General features: G+C 40.5%; 1 long non-coding RNA gene across 3 annotated transcripts; it reads left to right on the top strand.

The window, feature by feature from the left end:
• The first annotated feature begins 3,187 nt into the window (after positions 1-3,187).
• LOC127769584 (uncharacterized) lies at positions 3,188-4,491 on the top strand. Of its 3 annotated transcripts, none has more exons than XR_008016820.1 (3): positions 3,188-3,280; positions 3,504-3,717; positions 3,837-4,491. It is a non-coding gene; the product is annotated as an uncharacterized LOC127769584 (long non-coding RNA). The 3 variants fall into 3 exon arrangements; XR_008016819.1 differs by lacking the exon at positions 3,188-3,280 and having other exon boundaries at positions 3,292-3,717; positions 3,837-3,935; positions 4,017-4,491; XR_008016818.1 differs by lacking the exon at positions 3,188-3,280 and having other exon boundaries at positions 3,292-3,717.
• Positions 4,492-5,319: the final 828 nt, after the last annotated feature.

Here is a 5,319-nt window from a genome sequence, read left to right as displayed (position 1 = left end):
ATGCATACCGTATTCATCACCATGCAGAGAAGTGCAAGACTCTTGAAGCTACCAAAGCCGGTGAAAATTTATTGGCCTTTTCCTCCTTAAAGGATAGAACTGGTGTTAAGCGCACACTAGCACCTTCTTCCTCTTCTAGCTCCAAAAGGAGGGTTGTCGGTGGCCATGGCAGTATTGGAGGAGGTGATGGAGGAGGGTGGTCTGTTGATGATGCCTCCTCAGCATATAGAGCGAGTGGATGGTGCTCTTGGAGAAGGAATGAACCAAGAACAAGTCGAGCTCTCTCTCCTTTCGCTGCAGATGGAGATGGAGGAGGTACAACATCTAGTATTGCCAGAAGTGATGGAGGAGGAGGTGGTGGGATCAGATCAGCTCCTAGAAGAGAGGTTAGGGTTAGAGGCAGAATTTCTCGTTGGGATAGTGGATCAGAATCTGGCTCTAGACCCCAAGAAGAGGATGTTTGGAGGCGCAATGTTCATCTCCCTCTCCCTCCCCATGGATCTCTCTCTCCAACATCTGACAAGGCTAGGGGGTCTTCTTCTGGCAGTGGGAACTTTGTGGTTGGTTTGGAGCAAGTTGATCAGGGGATGGCTAAACTCCTGGATGGACAGGCTGCTGAAGCTCAGAGATCACCAGAGTTTGCTAGTTCAAAACCCTACCCTTATGCTACAAGGTCAGAAGGTGCTGCTCAAATTTGCTCTCTCCCTCCTGAGTATGTTAATCTCGGGAGAGTGGGTTCTCCTCCTTCTGCTGTTGCTCATGGGAATATTCATCGGGGAGGGCTGTCAAGTGACGATCGCATTGGGACTGATGTATCACCTGTTAGTGCTGGGATGGAAGAAGATTTCAACTCACCTCTGGGGCATGTAGCGCCAGCCCTCAAGGCGCCAAGGGGGCCATGACTTTCCTCAGCTAGAACTGCCAAGGTATTGGCGGGAGCCTTGGCAGTAGAAAAATGGTTTATCTTCGCCGACTTATCGCTTCTACTAATGCTCAGGTAATCTTTATTTCAGAAACAAAGAATAAATCTCTTTCTATCAATAATCTTAACAATGGTTTTTGTGTAGATAATAGTTACATAGTCCCTGCTACTAATGCTTCTGGTGGTCTTTGGCTTTTGTGGAGAAATGAGATGGACATCACTGTGGTGAAGAGTAGTGCCAATTATATCTTAGCAATAGGTGTACATACCCCTAGTGGCACCCTCTTCAATTTTTTGTGTATATATGGTGATGCCTCTCACCAAGGTACTAGTAGGATTTGGAACGAGGTTGGTACTTTTGTGGCCCAAAGAAGGCACAGGGCCTCTATTTGTATGGGTGACCTTAATGACATTATGAGCCCTGATGAAAAGTTTGGTTGTAATCCTCCTAATCTTTTAAATTTGAAAATTGGTGGTTGTTAGAAGAAGATTTCAATACTTTTGCCAGGAATAGTTGGGACAGTTGTAATGGCACTTTCACAAATAAAACCAAAGGGTTGAGTAAACATCTCTTGTCCTAGAGCAAAAAGAAGAAACCTCTTCAGCATCAACTTGCAAACATTGAAGAAGAGATCAGACAAGTTCAAATTTCTCAAGATAGGCATAATTTGGTAGACAAAGAAAAATATTTGATTCAGAAGTATGATATGATTTTGGAGAAGCTCTCAGATCATCACAGACAGAGAGCAAAACAAGATTGGATTAAAGATGGTGACAGGAACACTTCCTTCTTCCAGCAGGCTGCAATCAAGAGGAGAAGAAAAAACAGAATTGCTTCTATTGTTTGCAATGATGATTACATTACTAATCCTAATGATATTGCTCAAATCTTTATAAATTACTTTTCTGATCTTTTTTGTTCTAACAGAACTAACAATCCTAATGCTTATTGTCCTCATGTCTATACTTCCCAAGAAATTGATTGGCAGGTACAAGATGAGGAGGAGATTTGGAAGATTATTAAGGACATGAGGAGGAATGCTTCACCTGGGCCAGATGGACTTAATGCTGCCTTCTACAAAGCTACTTGGGGATGGATAAAAAATGATCTAATGGAACTGATTCGAAACTTTTACTATACAGGTAACATTCGTGCAGAGCTAAATAAAACCAATATTGTTTTAATCCCTAAGAAGATTTCAGACCCATCTGTCTTTGCAATGTTCCCTACAAAATTATTGCTAAATCTGTTGCCAACAGAATAAAAGGTAAACTTTCTGATCTTATCTGTCAATCTCAACATGCTTTTATTCCTGGTAGAAGGATTACCAATAATATCATCATTGCTCAAGAAATTGTTCATTCTTTTGGTCTTAAGTCTTATGTTCAAAATGCTTTTATGCTCAAATTTAATCTTTCCAAAGCTTTTGATAGACTGGAATGGGATTTTATTGCTACTGCTCTTCAAAGAAAAGGTTTTCATCACCATTTCATTAATCTTGTCCTGTCTTGCATAAATTCTTCTTCCTTTTCTGTCAATATCAATGGTCAGGCTTATGGCTCCTTTAATGCAAAAAAAGGGGTATTAGACAAGGCTGTCCTCTTTCCCACTATCTTTTTGTTCTTGCCTTGAATGAACTCTCAGATCAACTAAATGAGGCTCTTTCGAATAATCAAATTAAAGGTGTCATGTTAAGTACAATGGTCCTGTTATTCACTCTCTTCTTTATGCAGATGATCTCATCATAACAGGAATGGCCACTGTTGAGGAAGCAACTCGGATTAAAAACATTATTGATGATTTTTGTAGGAATTCAGGGCAGACTCCTAACTGGAGTAAATCAGGAATCATGTTCAGCGGGACAACTCCTTTACATATTCAAAATGCTGTTAAGCTTATTTTTCCTATTCCTGTCTTGGATGCCACTGTGAAGCACTTGGGTCACCCTCTTTTTGTTACTAATAAAAATAAGTATGAGATTTATAAGTTTATCATTGAAAAGTTTAAAGCTAAGGTTACTACTTTGAAAGCAAATAAACTTTCTTATGCAGGTCGTTTAACTCTCATCAAATCAGTTTTTGCCTCCCTGTCTGTCTATTATATGGCCACTATCCTTCTCTCAAAAAATCTTCTTAATAAGATTACATCTATTATTAGAAAATTCTGGTGGACAGGAGTAATGGAAGGACAAGACAAAAATTCTCTCTGTTTGAAAGCTTGGAAAGACATTTGCAGGCCTATTGAAGAAGGGGGTCTTGGAATCAGGGATATTCAAGCTGTCAACAAAAGCCTTATCCTTAACTCAGCTTGGAGGATGATCACAAATCCTCAGGACCAGATTGCTCAAATCCTCAAAGGTAAATACTTTCCCAACTCCTCCTTTTGGACTGCTCCTAGAAATATCTCCAAATCTGTCTACTGGAGTTCTGTGCTTAGTATCAGGAAAACTTTGAAACATTCTGTTATTTGCCAATTAGGGGATGGCAATATTTCCATTTGGAATCAGCCTTGGTGTGATCTCAATTCAGACATCTCTAATTTTATTAAAACTAATCCCACGCCAAGTCATTTACCTGTTAGAGTTGCAGATTTATGGAGAGGAAGCAAGGAATGGGATACTGGAATACTAAATTCTTTGTTTGAAGAGGAGGTTGTTCAGAAAATTATGCAGGTTCCTGTCATGAGAGATGGATCAGAAGACAAACTTTTCTAGAGGCATACAAAGAATGGAGAATGCAACACTAAAAGTGCTTACAAGGAATTCTACAAGGAAAACTGTCAATCCTTTCAGCAGGTAGATTCCCAAACTTTAGCTTTAATCAAAACAGTGTGGAAAGAGAAAAATATTCCCCCCAAAGTGAAAGTTTTTGCTTGGAGGCTCCTCAGAGAAGCTCTTCCTTTTACCAATGCGAGGTTATCGAAAAGCTTTGCCGTGACGCGTCTCATGTGTTGGGACGAGGCTCATGTGTTGGGCAGTCGCGGAGTGCGGGTAAAGTGTACATCCACTACAGTGTGAGTAAACCAAATCTATTTGAGCACCGGGACATGTATTACACTTGGCTAGACTCTAAATTCTTAACTTGTGTGGGATAGAATATTGCATGATGATTTTTATGCTGATGGAGCCACTTCCTGAGAGGAGGGAAGGTGGTCGTTCTCAGAAAACCATGACGACTCAATGGCGGGAAGCTATCCTTGGGATCACAATGGATGGTGGACAGAACCGTCGTTGTTTAATATGAACATTGGTACTAAAATTTGATCAGTCTATGCTAGGTCTTAGGCTTGTGAAAAGATTTGCAAAGCTTGCTTTACGCAAAAGAACCTGGAGCCCTTCCTTGAAATACCCTCTATCATATGCATTTGCTGTGGTGGCTCTCTGAGTACGGTTGGTACTCACTCTTACTATTTATACATCTTTTAGGAGAGTGTTGAAGAGAAGCCCTTGTCGGTACGCTTGTGTATCCAACAAGATGATCGGAGTGTGATCTTGTTCTAGGTCTCGTTCCCCAGTCGACTGCCTGTGGCATGTTAACCGGGCCCTTATATTATTTTGTCTTCCGCTGTTGTTCTCTGATAGTTGTTGGCCTACCTGGCCCTAATTTAAGTATTTAACTCTTTTAGCCTGAATTCATTCGTGATATGCTGTGATTCAACTATGTATGTGTGTACCAACTACTGATCCAGGGATTGGTACGGATAAACACAGAAGATTTTCGATTTCCAAAATCGGGGGTCCACACTCCATTGCTGCTCATGTCATGTGCCTGCCGGTGCTCACATAGCAAATCCCAGGAACTGCATCTTCTAATTTGAAAGGAAGCAGGATGTCTGCCATCATCAGGAAACGTAAAGAAAAAAAAAACAAAGAAACTGAGTTTCGTGAAACGGTTTGGCCTCCTACGAAGAGTACTCTACCTAAAGCTCTCTGATGCAAACAAAACAAAATCAGATCCATGTCAAAATCGCGTCACTCATGCACACTCCATATTAAATGGTTATTGTGCATGCAATGTGATTATGGAAAAATGATCTTACTTATTCAAAATTGTTGTACATATCAGTACATACATGGATCACATGCTTTTTTTCCCAGTATAAATTTGCCATGCCAATTCGACATGTCCAAAACATGCTATAATATTAACTAATATGTGATAATGTGACTTGTAGCAAGTCGATCATGTGGTAATCACTGGCCAACTTAATTGAACATGTTTTTGTGTAAGGTTAAACATCATACCTCCTGCCAAATCATGAACATGATAAAATGCTGGCTTATTCTCATGAGCCTGGTACATCAAAACATTGCAGTATTACGATTATAAGAGCATAGCACTGGTGGAGAAACCATCTTTGGTCGGTCGGCCGAAATCCACAATAGTCCCGGTTCTAC

Source organism: Oryza glaberrima, chromosome 4 (genome assembly GCF_000147395.1).
Source record: "Oryza glaberrima chromosome 4, OglaRS2, whole genome shotgun sequence".
Taxonomy (NCBI): domain Eukaryota; kingdom Viridiplantae; phylum Streptophyta; class Magnoliopsida; order Poales; family Poaceae; genus Oryza; species Oryza glaberrima.
The sequence above is the reverse complement of the archived record's forward strand: the minus strand, read 5'-3'. Positions and strand labels throughout refer to the sequence as shown.